Source organism: Notamacropus eugenii, chromosome 6 (assembly GCF_028372415.1).
Source record: "Notamacropus eugenii isolate mMacEug1 chromosome 6, mMacEug1.pri_v2, whole genome shotgun sequence".
In the NCBI taxonomy this organism is placed as follows: Eukaryota; Metazoa; Chordata; class Mammalia; order Diprotodontia; family Macropodidae; genus Notamacropus; species Notamacropus eugenii.
In genome coordinates, this window is record NC_092877.1 from 354143838 (window position 1) to 354160139 (window position 16302).

General features: G+C 39.3%; 1 protein-coding gene and 1 long non-coding RNA gene across 4 annotated transcripts in view; one reads left to right on the forward strand and one right to left on the reverse strand.

Annotated features, from left to right (window-relative positions):
• The window catches only part of LOC140510142 (uncharacterized), a 34639-nt gene extending 19901 nt beyond the window's left edge, over positions 1-14738 (forward strand). The window contains exons 1-2 of one of the 2 annotated variants that reach the window (XR_011969114.1): positions 516-6927; positions 13534-14738. This is a non-coding gene — a long non-coding RNA (uncharacterized lncRNA). Of the gene's footprint in view, positions 1-515; positions 6928-13533 lie in introns of those variants that run through there. The other variant, XR_011969113.1, reaches the window with a different exon arrangement.
• The window catches only part of SEC62 (SEC62 homolog, preprotein translocation factor), a 96016-nt gene that overhangs the window by 55300 nt on the left and 24414 nt on the right, over positions 1-16302 (reverse strand). The gene's annotated exons all lie outside the window — the stretch shown is intronic.

A 16302-nucleotide genomic window follows, 5' to 3' on the forward strand; every position in this document is an offset into this window, starting at 1 on the left:
TTTATACATGAGGAGGTCAAGGATCTGTGATTTTCTTGGCATGGGAACTCTCTCTACCAAGGCAGATTGTAGTCATTCTAAAATTTGTTTTCTAGAGCTACCTGATTGAGATGTGCCTGTGATCACAAAACTAGAAAGTGTCAGAGGAAGGATTTGAATCTAGTCTTTCTGACTCCAAATGCACCCCTCACCTCCATGCATTCCATGCTGCATTGGACATGGAGGAGAATCCACATATACAGTGAGAGGATTAGGAGGAAGTACCTAGGATAATGAAATCTTGACTCCCCCAAAGTATCAAAATTAAGTCACTTAGGATGCTGAAGACATACCACACACTGAGTCATATGAATATATGGAATAATATAACACAATTAATAAGGACCAGTTGAAAAATACAGAGAAATATGGAAAACAGAACCAGAAAAACCAGTACACATTTATGAAGCACTTACTAAGTTCTAGGATACAAAAAAAGAGGAAAGAGCAGCTCCTGCTCTCAAGATGCTTACATGCTAATTAGAAATATATGTATTTTAAAGAATGAATTAGATAGTTATAAACATGGTTAGCTTTTTGATGTGAGTTTTTCATAAGCCTTATTATTCATTTTGGATTTTATTGAGGTAGAAGGTGTGAGATGCTGATCTATACTTGTTTTTTTTACTTAACCAAGTAGTTTCCCAGTTTTTCTAACAGTTCTTATAAAATAAAAAGTCTTCCCAGTAGTTGATGTTCCTGGGCTTAGTGAAATGATATGAGAACTTACTCTTAGTTCCTGTGTCTCTAAGTGTATTCCCTTCTACTTAACCTTGTGTGTGTGTATGTGTGTGTGTATGTGTGTGTGTGTGCGTAAAAGGCTCTATGATCTAAATGACATGAAATTATCAGCAGCTCCCCTTCCTCCCTTCCTGGGGCTATGATGACATTGGTGAAAGAGCAAATGAAATAACACACATGCAGCACTTACCAAAACTTAAAGCATTACATAGATGCTAACTATTAATATGAGTATTATTTGATAAGGTAAAGCTGGACTTACATTTGTTAGAATGTAGACTCCTAGGAATAGGGATTGTTTCATCCTTTTTATGTACATAGCACATAGTAGGTGCTCCATGAATTTGCTGTGGATTGATTCACGGAATTAACACATTTCCATCATCCAACATCTCTTTTCCCCAAGTTAGCATTCAATAAGAGATGATAGCAATATGTCTCATGGTTGGGAAGATTTGGCTTGGCCCCTTGTTCCTCTCTTTGGAGGTAAGTTCTTAGAACAGTAACAACAAATGTGCCATGGTTCAAACAATGCATTTTGAATATATTGTCTCATTCTATCTTTACAATAAGAATATAATTTATACAGTGCTTTGTGAGCATGTCATCTCATTGGTCCTCACAATGATAATAGCACTTATTACATAGTTGTATGTAAATATTATCACGCTGAACCTCATAATAATACTAGCATTTACATGAAACTTTGCACAGTACCAACCATGTTATCTCATTGATCCTTACAACAAGGTGAAGTAGGTGCTGTTATCCCCTTCTGAATCACTGCCTTGTCATGGTGGAGGGTCTTGTGTAGCTCGATAAAACTATGAGCTTTTATAGAAGAACTCTACAAGAAAGAATTTAAAGTTATCAGTAACCATGATGTGGTTACTGATCTAGAGCCAGACATCCTGGAGAATGAAGTCAAGTGGCCCTTAGGAAGCATTACTAACAATAAGGTTAGTGGAGGTGATGGAATTCCAGTTGAGTTATTTAAAACCCTAAGAGATGATGCTGTTAAAATGCTGCACTCAATATGCCAGCAAGTTTGGAAAACTTAACAGGATTGGAAAAGATCCATTTGTGTCCCAACGCTAAAGAAGGGCAATGCCAAAGAATGTTCAAATAACAAACAATTGTACTCATCTGACATACCAGCAAGTTTACGCTTAAGATTTTGCAAGCAAGACCTCAGCAACATGTGAATTAAGAATCACCAGAAGCACGGGCTGGTTTTCAAAGAGACAGAGGAACTAAAGGTCAAATCATCAACATTTGCTGAATTATGGAGAAAGTGAAGGAATTCCAGAAAAACATCTACCTCTGTTTCATTGACTATGCTAAAGCCTTTGACTATGTGGATTAAAACAAAATGTGACAAGCTCTGAAAAGAGATGGGAGTGCCAAATGATCATTCCCAAGGAACCTGCATGTGGGCCAAGAAGCAACAGCTAGAACCAAACATGGAACAACTGATTGGTTGAAGATTGGGAAAGGAGTATGACAAGACTGTACATTGTCATCTTATTTATTTAACTTATGTGCAGAGTACATCATGTGAAATGCCAGGCTGGATGAATCAAAAGCCGGAATTAAGGTTGCCAGGAGAAATATCAACAATCTTAGAAATGCAGACAATACTACTTTGATGGCAGAAAGAAGAGTTAAGAATCCTCTTGATGAAAGTGAAAGAGGAAAGTGTAAAAGCTGACAACATTAAAAAACAACTAAGATCATAATGACTGATTCCATCCCTTCCTGGTAAAGAGAGGGAGAAGAAATGGAAGCAGCGTTTTTATATTCTTGAACTCAAAGATCACTACAAATGGCTACTGTAGCCATGAAATTAAAAGACTCTTACTCCTTGGAGAAAAAGCTATGGCAAATCTGAACAGCATCCTAAAAAAAGCAGAGACATCACCTTACTGATAAAGGTTTTCAGAGTCAAAGCTATGGTTTTTCCAGTAGTTATGTATGGCTGTGAAAGTCGGAGTATAAAGAGAGCTGAGAAATGCAAAATTGATACTTTCAATTTGTGGTGTTGGAGAAGACTTTTGAGATGATGGGAGAGGGAGAGACAGATAGATAGTGTCAAGAAAGCAATGAATATGAGCTTGGACAGACTTTGGAAGATAGTGGAGGATAGAAGGGACTGGAGTGGGTTGTGAAGAGTCAGATATGACTGAACAAATGAACAACAACAAAATGCCCCATTTTTACAGATGAAGATGCTAAGACTTGGGGAGGTTAAGGGATTTATCTCTGTTCCATTAAGTGTGTGTCTGATGTAAGATTTGAACTCAGGTCCTCCTGACTCAAAGTCCAGCATCTTATCCACTGCTCCATGTAATTATCTAAACTCATTCAGTCAACATTTATCTAGTAGGGAATTACTTAGGATGAAAAGGTACATAGGGGAAATAGGAAATTATAATGAAAAACAGAAGAATACAGACAAAAGAAACCTAACCTCCCTTCATGACTCACAGCACATTCAGTGATGTGAGTTGAGATACATCGTTTGCTTTCAGTAAGGATTGTAGATTTAGAGCTAGAAGGGACTATAGAAACAACTTAGCCAAGATTCTTTATTTTACAGGTGAGGAAACTGAATCCTACAGAGTTTTAGTGATTTGACCAGGGTTACACAGGTAATAAGTATCAGAGTCAGGGTGTGAACTCATGTCTTTTGACTTCAGAACTAGTGGGGTTTTTTTTTCCATTGTTTTGTGCTGTCATTATGATTATTCATCATAATTAGAAGAAAACATTTTAATTAGGTAATCTCAGGTCAGAAATGCTTCTGAATGATTAAGAAGGTATGAAGAAAGAGTTCCTGCTGTTGGACAGTAGAAGTTTGAGTAGATGTCAGGTGACAGGAGAAGGCTGTTGAATGTCTGACTGATTCTTTCCATACCACTGGTCCTGGGAGCAATGTTTGTTTTCATAGTTAGAGTACCAGATGCTTCATCAGCAAAACCACAAGATTCTTGTATGCTCCTAGGCACCAGAAATATTGCCCACAGACTCTCAGTCATGTGAATTTATAAGTCTTCTCGTAATACACACCCAAGATGTCATTGTTGGTGTTTGTTGATTCAGTGAGTCCCACAGAGTGGTGAATCATCCTTCTGAGGAGTCTAATGCTTGCTAAATTACATGGATGGTTTTAATGATAAACCAGTAGGAGTTAATCAATAGCATAAGAAGCCAAGATGATTGCATGAGCTAAGCTCCGTTTTGAGGGATTTCAAACTTATTGACATTCCCCAATGCCCCATCCTTGTATAGTATCACAGACGCTAAAAAGTAGTGAATTTGGAAGACAATTAGTAAAAGTGAAAGAATATCCTGGTGTTCTGAGGCATGGGAGACATCTGTAGTAAATGCCAGGGCCCTTTGACCTATGATTATAAGGTCCCCCCAACATCTTCAATCACAGCAAATAAACGACATGTTGTCAAGGATGCAGTCGTCACTGCCCTTGTGATTCAGTGTTCTCACTGTCCTGTCTGTCATTCCTGACCCTCCTCAGTCTGGCATTTCTTTCTTACCTCACACTGCTTCCCTTCCACCTATGCTGTGGCAAAATCAAAGGAAACCATTCACAGAATTGGCCCCACCTGTTGTTTATATTATCTTCTATGGCAACAATGAATGACATGACCCAGCTATACCACCAATTCCATCTGTGCCTGACAATCGTCTTTGTATCCTTCTGAGCCCACGTAAGGTGTTATCTCCTCCAAAAAGCCTTGCTTCTCAAGCAAAAATAAATGAAATAAGAGCCAAATTCAATGCAACAAGCTTCTATTAAATGCTTACTACAAGAGCCAGGCAATATGCTAGGCCCAGGAGTCTCAGAGACAAAAATGAAATAATCCTTGTGCTTTTTATACTTTGTATTTTCCTGGTTGATGAAACATATACATACAATAGTACAAAATATATGATATAATTTTAAATGGGTTTTGTTTTTCTTAATGGATAAAAGATGGAAAAATATGGAACTGAAAATAAAATTGAGTTTTAAAAAGTAACAAAATCAATGAAATAAATGAAAAATAATTTAGGGGTAGGGAGGAAAACTAACAACTGAGTAGGAGAGGAAAGGGAAGCTAGGTTGTTTCATTGGATAGAGTGCCGACCCTGGAGTCAGGAAGACTCATCTTCCCATGTTCAAATCTGGCCTCAGACACTTGTGTCCCTGGGCAAGTCACTTAACCCTATTTGTCTTAGTTTCCTCATCAGTAAAATGAACTGGAGAATGAAATGGCAAACCATTCTGGGATCTTTGCCAAGAAAACCCCAGATGGGATCACAAAGTGTTGGACACAAAAGAAATGCCTGCGAGTTTATGCTGAAAATTCTGCAAGCAAGGTTTCAGCAGTATGTGAACTAAGAATGACCAGAAGAACAGGCTGGTTTTCAAAGGGATGGAGGAACTAGACGTCAAATCATCAACATTTGTTGGATTATGGAGAAAGTGAGGGAGTTCCTAGTAAACAGCAGCAAGGGATAGGAAAGGTCACATGTAGGAGGTAATGCCTGAGTGGAGCCAACAGGCAGTGAAGAGGAGTTTTATTGAGTCTGTATAAAGGGACAGAGCCAGGAGATAGAGTGTTGTGTATAAGGAACAGCAAGCAGACCAGCTGAAATGCAGAGAGGAAGTCATGTGAAATAAGTCTGGAGAGGCAGGAGAAAGACAGATAGTGAAGGTTTTAAAGGCCAAACAAAGAATCTGTTATTTTTTTCCTAGAGGTGACAGCAAACCACTGAAACTTTTTCAGCAGAGCAACCACTAGTCACACCTATGCTTTAGGAATATTGATTTTGCAGTTGTGTGGAATATGAATTGGAGAAGAGAGAGGCCCTCAGGGACTAAAGTGGCCTCTGAGAAAGTGTAATGCTGTGGACATTCTGTTCTTGCTTTATCTTTTCAGTAAACACCCCTTTGTAAAAACTAGTAGATGCTAATTGGTTAAATGATGTGGGCTCTTAGTTACTATAGGGTATCCATGATATAAGGGAACTATCTGTGAATGGTAACTGATACTGGGGACTTGAGTCAGTGACATTAGAGAAGAATCAGCATAATCCCTCTGGGTTCCATGTTAGCTCTCCTGTGTGGGATCTAACTCATCAGAGCAGGAGATGGGATACGGATTTTCAGAGCTTATAAGGATTATATGTGTTTTTATCTTTCTTTGTAACTTTAGTTGTGCTTAGCACAATGCTTGACAAACAGTTTTTCCACCTTAATAAATAGCTGGAAAAATAAAAGAGAAGACAGAGGCAGAAATACTTTTTAGGACGCTAATTGTAATAGTCCAGTTAAAAAGTGATGATAGTCTGAACTAGTTGGTGGCTGCGTGAGTGGATGCAAAGGATGTTGTGGAGGTAGAATCAACAATATTGATTGTGGATTGGATAAAATGAGTAAAAGAGAGGGAAGACTACCCAAAGTTGTGAATCTGGGTGATTAGAAGCATAGCAGTACCCTCCACAGATGTAAAAAAAGTGAGTTTGGAGAGAAAATAATGAGTTCCATTTTGGTCACGTTGACTTTGAATTACTCATAGGACATCCAACTTGAAATATCCAGCAGGTAGGTGGTGGTCTGGAGTGGGAGCTCAGGGATTAGGGCAGCATATAGAGATCTTGGAACAATTTGCTTAGAAATGATAATTAAATCCATGGGCAATGATGAGATCATTGTGACAGATGGGTACAGAGAAAGAGAAGAGATGCCAGGATTGAGCCCAGGAATTCACTAAAGAACAGGACGTGAATGTTGGTTCAAGAAAGGGCACTTAGAAGGAACAGTCAGACAGGTAAGATGAAAACAAGGAAAGAACAGGTCATAAAGACCTAGGGAGAAGAGAACATTTAAGAGGAGGGAATTGTCAACAGTGTCAAACGCTCAATTAAACAACCCTCGACAACCTTGGAGAGGGCAATTTTAGTAGAGCGGTAGTGTTAGAAGCCAGATTACAAGAGTTTAAGAAGTGAATGGGGTGGGGAGGAAGTAGAAGAAAACTTGTTTTTCTTTCTCTAAGAGTTCGACTGTGAAGGAGAGGAAAGAAGAATATTGCTTCAGGAGATAGCAAGGTCAAATGAAGGTTTTTCAGAATGTAAAAGATTGAGGTATGTGTCTAGGCAGTGGAGGAACAAATAAGTAAATTAAGAGATTGCAAATTAGAGAATGAGAGGGAAGAGGATTAAAAGGGCAAACTCCTGGAGGAAAAAGGAGGTCATTGAATGAAGGGCATAAATAGAGGGGTTGACTTTGGCAAGGAGAAAGGCCACCTCTTCCTTTGAAACTGCAGCAAAGAACAGGTGATGACTATGGGATCATAGAGCTGGAAGGGACTGAAGAACCCATCTTGTCCAACTCCTTCCTTTTGCACATATGAAAACTGAAGACTATTCAAGTTAATTGTTTTATCTATGGACACATAGGTAGTAAAAATCAGAGTGGGTCTTTAAGACAGATTTGCTGACACTAAAGTCAGTGCTCTTTCCACTAGAATGCGCTCCCTTTCATAAGCTGAGGAGACTTGAGGTATAGTGCTAGGGAGAAAGAGATTTTAACATCCTCTGTATTCTTGGTTAAAGTATGAGGTACCATTCTCTGCTGAAAGGGATGTGGAAATGGATGTTGGAGGTAGCTTAAGGTAAGATGAGAAGGTTTGGAACAGTTGTGGATGGGAGTATAATAGAGTCAATAAGGGAAGAATGGAAGGATTTCCATGTTGAGAGGGTCCAGTTGAGAATAGATAACATATATTTATAGTGAACCCAGTAAGCATAGTTGTTTGACTTCTAGCAGTGTTCAACAGCATTAGAATTGGAGTAGATAAGGCAGGTGGAGGCAGCAACTTAGGGCTGGAATTTGGCAATGTGGGAGCAACAGTAGAGTGAAGGAGCAAAGGATTTCAAAGAAAAAAATAGTGGATGGTGGGACCAATTCACCCAATGGTCAGGACTGAGAAGAGATCAGAATGTAGCAAGAGCAGGGATGATGGCTTGGTAAAATACTAAAGGGTTGAGAGATAGCAGGTCATGGTTAAGCTGTGGAACAGGTTTGGGAGGGGTAATGCAGAGGGAGAGATGGAGCAATAGGAGATTGTGATTGGATAAAAGAGTTTCAGAGTTCTTGATCATGGAAGGGTGTGGCCATCTGTGTATAGCTGAGGTGGGGGTGGAAGAGTAGGTCAGGGGAGTTAAGGCAGTTAAGAACTGGGAGGTTGGGGCATTTGAAGGAGTACCATCATGTATGTGAACCAGTATGAAGGAAGGAGTTGGGATGGAAAGGGAAATTGTGGAAAATGCCTCTAGGGGAAAAAAAAAGAATTATAGATTTGTAGTCTTCCAAGACAGCATACATATTCTTGCATTGAGTAAAACTATGATTATTTAAGCATGGGGTGGATAGCTATGATCAAGTATTTAAAGGATGGTATTGTGGAAGAGGGACTAAGCTTGTCCTGTTAGGCCCAGAGGATAAAACCAGAAGAAATGGAGTGGAAGAGGATGAACAAGGAAGGGGAAGCTGCCAAGAGGACAAAGGAACTATCCAAAAGTAGAAGGAGCTGCCTTGAGAGGGGATGGCTTCTTCCTCCTTTGAGGTCTTAAAGGAGGAGCAAGATAATCGTTTGTTAGATATGTTGTAGGGAACTCTTTCTCAGATATGGGTCAGGTTTGATGGTCACTGAGGTCCCTTCCAGAGCTCAAATTCTGTTATTCATCAATAACCACTTATTAAGGACCTACTATGTGTAGGGAACTGTGCTAAGCACTGGGGATAAAAAAAGAGGCAAAAGACAGTCTTTGCTCTCAAGGAGCTCACAGTCTAATGGGGGAAACGATATACAAGCAATAAACAACATACGAAGCAAACTATACGCAAGATAAATAGGAAATAATTAACAGAGGGCAGAGACTAGAATTAAGAGAGGTTGGGGACGGCCTCCAGTGGGACTTTCATTAGGACTTAAAAGAAGCCAGAGGAGTCAATATTTAGAGTAGAGGAAGGATGGTATTCCAGGCATAGAGGACAGCTAGAGAAAATGCCCAGAGCCGAGAGGTGGAGTGTCTTGTTTGTGGAACAGCCAGGGGGCCAGTGTCACTCGATCTAAAAGTACATGGTGGGAAGTGAAGTGTAAGAAAACTGGGGAGAAGGACTTTCACCAAAGAGAACAGTTTGTATTTGTTCTTGGCAGCAATAGGGAGCCATTGGAGTGGAGGTGGGGGTGACATGATTAGACCTATGCTTTAGGAAAATTGCTTTGGCAGCTGAATGGAGGATGGATTGGAATGGGAAGAGATTTGAGGCAGGCAGACTCACCAGAAGCTAGGGCAATAGCCCAGGTGTGAGATGATGAAGGTCTACACCAGTGTGGGGGCAGTGTCAGAGAAAAGATCTTGCAAAGGTAAAATGAACAGACTTCAGCAACTGGATGTGGAGGGTGATAAGAGATTGGGAGAAATCCAGGATGACAGTTTGGCTGGAAGTCTGATGAACTGAGAGGATGATGGTACCCTCTATAGTAACAAGGATGTCTGGGAGTTGTGTATGGAGGGTTTGGAGGGAAAGATAATGAATTCTGTTCTGGATTATTGAGTTGCAGATGTCTATTGGACATCCACTTTGAGATGTCAGAAAGGTAATTGAAGATGTAAGATTGAAGATCAGCAGAGAGTTGGATTAGGAAAGGTTGATTTGAGAATCATTTACACAGAAATGGTAATTAAATCCATGCTAATGAGATTACCAAATGAAGCGGTATGGAGGGGGAAGATATATCTATAAGTATTTGTTATGTAGTATAGTACACATCTATGTACAACTTTAATGTTCAAAAAGCACTTAATATACCTTAATTCACCTATGAGGTAGGTGCTATAGGCATCATTAATCCCCATTTTATAGATGAGGAAACAAACTTAGAAGCTAAATGACTCGGCATGGCTGCGTGGTTACTGAATGTCAGGAGAAGGATCTGAATCGAGGTCTTCTTGACTATACTGAGCTAGTGTACCATGTCCTCTCTCTCTTTATTTCAGTAAAATGCAATTTCTCAAATTAAAACATTGGAGGAGGAGCCAAGATGGTGGAGTAGAAAGATACACATATGCTAGCTCCAAACCCACAGCCCATAAATTACCTGTAAAGAAGAACTCCCAACAAATTCAAATTAAAACATTATTCTAGTCAAAAACAAAATAACTTATGAATGACAATGAGTCAGCTGTGGGGAGAAGTTCAGAAATTTGGGCATTTTACTATATGCATTGCCAAAACATTTTCAGATTTTACAAAATGGCAACCAGTGCTGTTTAGGTTATTTGTCTGTCTTTCAAGATCAGTTAACACCCTCTGACTCCACAATGACATCTTGTGATTCACTGCAATTGTATTCAAAGATCTTACATTGTTAAACCATGTACCAAGGAGGGTGAATCATTTTTCAAGGACTGGGTAAAAGAGAGAAGGAAAATCAGAGAAATACAATAAGTATTCTGTTATCATTGAAACTACTTATCAAAAAGAATCTATCAAGTCACATTTCCACATACCTCCCCTGTGATGCTAATTGATATGGATAATGATGAACTTGAGCTATCAAATGATCCCAAAGAATCTTCTAAATCAACAGGGAAAGGGCAAATTATGCCCAGTGATGATTAAGCATTATGTGTATTTTGTTGTATTTTACCTCCTCAGAATTTGGAAATCTACATAAAGTACATATGTGGTAGAACAGGAATTGGGATAGGGGATAGACCTGCGATTTTTTTGGCATAAGGAACTCCTAGAGGAAGAACTACTCTTTACCAATGCTGTTTAGCACCCTTACTCAGGGTCATACAGTGTGGTCAGAGACAAAACTGGAACTCAGATATTCCAAGCTCTGAGGTCAGCTCCATGGGACCACCCTGCTTTTCCTATGGGCAGAGGAGAGCCTACTTTCCCATGAAGGAAAAGTTGCTTTCCAAGCTGAGGAGAGAAAGGGAGGAGGGTAGGCAGGCACCAGGGGAATATAACCTTAGAGAATTTAGGACACTATAAGAAAGAATCAGCCTTTCCAGGAATCCCTCTGGCACAAGACCAAAGGAGAAAGGATGGTCAAGGAGATAAGTGCTACCTCTATTTTCCCTTTTCTTCCATAGCTTTTGTGCCTGAACTGTCGCCCTTTCCAGTCTCCTTTTCTGCAAGAGTTGCAGTCATGAAAAAATGGCGACAACTCTCTTTTAGACAAAATATTTGATTAGTGTTAAGAAGAAGTACATGAGCATAACTGGGGTTCTGCATTAGAGATGATCTCTGGAAATTTGACGCTGACCTCTGTCAGGGAATACAAAGTCTTCAATCAAGGTCAAAGCTGGTGTAGAGTCATCAAAAGCCAGCCCAACTTGTTTCAGGTTTCCAAGGATGTATAGTGTAGGAACTGGTCCAGGTGAACAGTAAGGGAAGCCCTCAGTGGCTCATAATGCCCTGCGTAAGTGACCAGGTGCTCCTCCCCATTCTGTGGGGCTCCTCTGTTCATTTATTCTCTAGGAGAGGCAGCCAGGAGCTCATATGACAGGTATGTTCTTCTATTTGCCTTCACAGGGGTGGCACATTAGATCTGTTGTTTTTCCAATCTGAGACACAGAGTATATCAAGGAGGGAATGTGTTCCATAGAGTCAGCCTGGAGCTAAGTACAGATCTGATCCCGTGAAAATCACAGCCTGACAGTTAACCAAAACACACCATTCCCCAAACATGTCAGTTGAAGGTGCCCTATAATAACAGTCCATATTTATGAACTGGATTATGGTACTAGGAGCAAGAGTACTGCATATGGGACAAGAAAACCTGAGTTCAAATCCCTACCTTGCCTCTCACTGCCTTTGAGCATGTCTTTCACTGCTTCAGTTTTCTCATATGTAAAGTGAAGGGGTTGGATTGGCCAGTCTTTAAGATGACTTCACACTCTAAACCAGAATCCTATAGGCCAGTTTAAGGTTTACTGATTGCCTGCCTCACAACCACATGGAGGGAGACAGTAATATTATTATCATCCCCATTAAGAATGTCTTGGAACCTCTCTCTTCATATCTATATGACATGATGATTAATTCACTTTAACCTGGTCTTCTATTCCAAAAATCTTCACCTAGTTTCTTTCTTGGTAGAATTGCTTTGGTCAGCTCCAGTGTCTTGTGTTATGATAACCACTCTATGAAAGTGGATTCTGTTTATCATGCATTTGTGGTCTAGTTCCTCCAAATCAATCAATCACTCCTTCAACCAATCAATCAGAAAGTATTTATTACATGGCAGGCCTTGTGCCAAGCACTGGAGATGCAAAGAAAAAAGAAAAAGAAATAGTTCCTGCTCTCCAGGAGCTCACATGCTAAAACAGTTTTCCTTTTACCCCTCCCATCTCTAACGTTTTCCCTCTAAGCCTTCATCTCTCTCCCAGTTCCTTCACAAGCCTTTTACATGAATCCCCCGTTACAGTCAATACTTTGAATATTTTCTCTTGGTTCACTACAGTCATCCTGTGATACCTACTATAGCAGGTACCTCTTCCTCACCCCATGTCTTTCCAGAACAACCATTAGCAGTTTGAATTCTCAGCATGCATCATGACCACTCTGGTCCCAGAGTGGTCCTCTTAATTCAAATATTATTTTGAAGGGAGAAATGTTTCATCCCAATTTTCTATTTCTTCAAGTTAATTTCCCCTGACAAACAAGAGAGATGTGGCAATTGGTGGGGAGGAGAATGGGGTAGATCTAGGAGTGAAGAAGAAAGAAAAAGAAAGAAATGACAAAGGACCAGTGATATGTTTTTTCTCTTTTCCATACTCCTGGTGCCATCTCATTACACCCTAATAGTGCAGCATTTTCCCAAAGTTGCTAAGCAATTCAAATTAACTCAACAAACATTTAATAAGTACCTACTGTGTGCAAGGTAGTATGCTAAGAACTACATGCTCCTAACACATTGGGAGTGGCTTAGTGGATAGGGAACTGGACTTATAGTAAGAAAGGTCAGGGTTCAAAGCCTTTTTCAAATACTTACTGTGACCCTAAGCAACAGAAGGGAAGGGAAGAGAAAGAGGCTAAGGAAAGGAATAAGCATTTATATAGCACCTACTATGTGTTAGCCAAATCACTTAAATACTCAGTGCCTAAGTTTTCCCATCTGTAAAACGAGATTGAACTCAATGTCCTCCATGTCACTTCCAGTTTTAAATCTACCCTATGAATACAAGCCTTGTCTGCATAAAGACAGAAAAGGAAAGGAAACAAAACAAATGCATATACTATCCCTCATTACTCAGTGAGAGCAGTTGTTTCTTTTGTTTTTGAGCTTTATAAAGGGACTTTGAAGAAAATGTGACCTTTAAGATCTTCCCACAAATGACAGTGTCTCATTTATGCATGTGATGTACAAAAATGCGTGACCTTCAAAAGCAAAGACATAAAGTCATATATGTCACTCTATACTATGTATACTTCAAATACCCTGGTGAGTACAAAATAAAATGCACATAATATTTCCTATTCTAAGAATCTATATCTTGGTCACTTAATAACTCGAGGTTACATTAACTGAGAGGAAGAAACATCTGGTATTGTACAGTGATTTTATTTTGAAGTTCTTTGGCTCTTTGGAAAACTGATGGTTCGTAAGTCTGTTTAGACACCTGTATTGTTTCTGGCTTCTGACACTATGTCCTTTCCTGTGTTAGGAAATGCTGTATCCTGGGAGCAAGAAATGTCCAACACAGCACCACTGGTGCAATTCAGAGGAGATGTTGTACCTGTCGATGGATCTGATGATTTTCTTGTAGAAGAAGAAAAGGGAAGAGGGAGAGGAAGACTTGTCATAAAAACCATACTTCCCAGACGTCGAGATACCTTTGAAGATAGAAGTTATTGTAACAGTTGATTCTCTAAATATTTTCAATAATACTAACAATTTTCAAACCAATTTGCTATGGGACTTTCGGATCCTCAACTAGAGGGACCATTCCTTGAATTTCATTTGCTTTTTCCTCTCGTTGAGAGGTACTGTAGACACAGAGAGACATTGCTTTTTCAATGAAAAGAGCTCAAGCTTAAAGGCGAGAAGGATCATGGTTCACATCCCTATTGAGACACATACTATGTGACCCTGGATCAGTCATTTAGCCTTTTAAAGTCTGTTTTCGAATCTATAAAATCAAGATAATAATAATACTTCCAACAGAGGTAGTGAGGGAATAGATTTTGCAGACCTTAAAGTGATATAAAAATTGTGAGTTGTTCTTTACTTATTTACTGGACATATTTTCAATATCTGTGACTATTAAGACTAGGTAGTGGAAATTCATAATGACTCTTTCCTCCAAAGTGTCAATTATCAGCAGCACACCCTAGGGGAAGAACAGGAGACAGAATGTGCCTGGTGATCACTATCACCACCTTGCCTGCCATCTTCCCTTAGATGTTGATGGAGATATCCCAGGATCCTGAACCCAGAAGCCTTGAGAATGGCGAAGATGTCAGCCTCGTATCTGAAACCATCATAGCAAGCAATCCATGTAAAGATACAGCCTAGGAATGACTCCAATGAGAGCTATAGCCACATCTTTTAATGACTCAGAAAAAAAAGTTCCTGTCACCTAAGTCCTTGTTATTGCAAAATAGTTCAACATCGGAAACTGATACAATTTTATAAATGGAAATGACATTTAAAAAGAGGCATTATCTGCTTTGCCACTGTACCCTAAGGATCCTGGTGTCTTTCTATCTGACTTGTAGCTGAAAGTTTCTATCTATGTTGTCTTCCCCATTAAAATGGGACTCCTTCAAAGCAAGGATTTTTTACTTTTTGATTTGTATTCCCAGCACTTAACACAGTGCTTTGTACACAGTAAATGCATAATAAATGCTTCATTCCTTCATTATCTAACACTTTTTTTCCAGTTGTGCTGAGGTTCAACTTCATCTTCCAGAATTAGCAATCCTGCACGCTGAATTCTGCATTCAGTATGGAAATAATACTTGTTTTCTTTGCTTTTTTGCTGGGTGTCATTTAAAATATACTCTTAAGGTGATAGGGAGGGATCTCAGAGCAGTGATGTGTCTGAAATGCACCCAAAACTCACTCTGAAAGCCTACTTATCACAGAATCAACCTTTACTCAAACACTGACCCCTGGCCACATAGAGACAGTACCAAGTGTTTCCACAAGATGCCAGACACCTGGAGAAAGAACAAACACACACCCTCTCCCCAAGCTGTTTCCCTATCAGATACTATGTTCTGGTAGAATTTAGTTTACTCCTTGAAAGCAGAGATTCTTTCTTTCTTTCTTTCTTTCTTTCTTTCTTTCTTTCTTTCTTTCTTTCTTTCTTTCTTTCTTTCTTTCTTTCTTTCTTTCTTTCTTTCTTTTTTGTCTTTATGTCCTCAGCTTCTAGCACAATGCCTGTGACTGATAAGTACTTTTCAATAGTTTATAGATTAGCACACCAGGACAGGGTAAAAAGCTCCTCCTTGGAGAAAGTCACATAATGGACAAGTATCATTCCCATGCCCAGCGTCCTTACCTGGACCTTATTCTCACTCTGAGGCTAGTCTAAACCACTTAAAGATTCCAATTTTGGCCAGTCTAATTCAATCTACTAGCTCTTGTAACAGCTCTTCCTCTTTCTTTAATATTCTTGGTCACTCTGTAAAGGTGACTGCAGAGGTGGAGCAATGGCCCTTAGCTGCCAGCAAGTAAATACATTGCTTTAGTAGTAAACCAGGTGGCTATTAGAGTTCCCCAAAGTCGCTGACCATAGTACCAATGGTGGGAGGCTGAGCCCCTCTTAGTTGATTTTGTCTATGTCCGTCACATTTGGTGGGAGTACTAAAAATGACCTAAACTAAAAAATGACTAAATATAGGAAAATAAAACTAGAAATGGGGGGGGGGGGGGCAGGAATGAAAGAAACAAGAAGTAAATGGAGAAAGAATGAAGAAAAATGTGGTCCAAGACAAACAGGGAGCCAAATTAATAGATTAAATGAAAGCCCAAGGAAACCTATACTCATTATGAGGTAAGGGGACCCAATAAAACATTTCAGTTATGAGTCTTCTATATTTAGTAATATCTCAAGGGAAGTAGCCCATGTTCCATGATTCATATTAAATACAAATGCTGAAAGCATGACTGGAAAATACACAGTGAAAAATAATTTTGATTTGGCTAAAAAGAGATTGGAGAATCTACTGAGAATTCAAGTTGACTAATAGTTTTCTTTTTACATGTTAAGAATATTATTCTAGGGAAAGAAAAAGCAGAATTAAATGAAAAAGTCCATCTAGCTATGTTTTTTTCCCTTACAGAAGTGAAATTTTTATTTTCAAACCCCCAAACCAGTTCAAATACAAAGTGGTAAAGCATCAAGGAAATCCAAGTGATATGATTTTTAAAAAATAAGAGAATTAATAAGGTAGAAAGGATTGTGAAAAAGAGTTTGATTTATAAT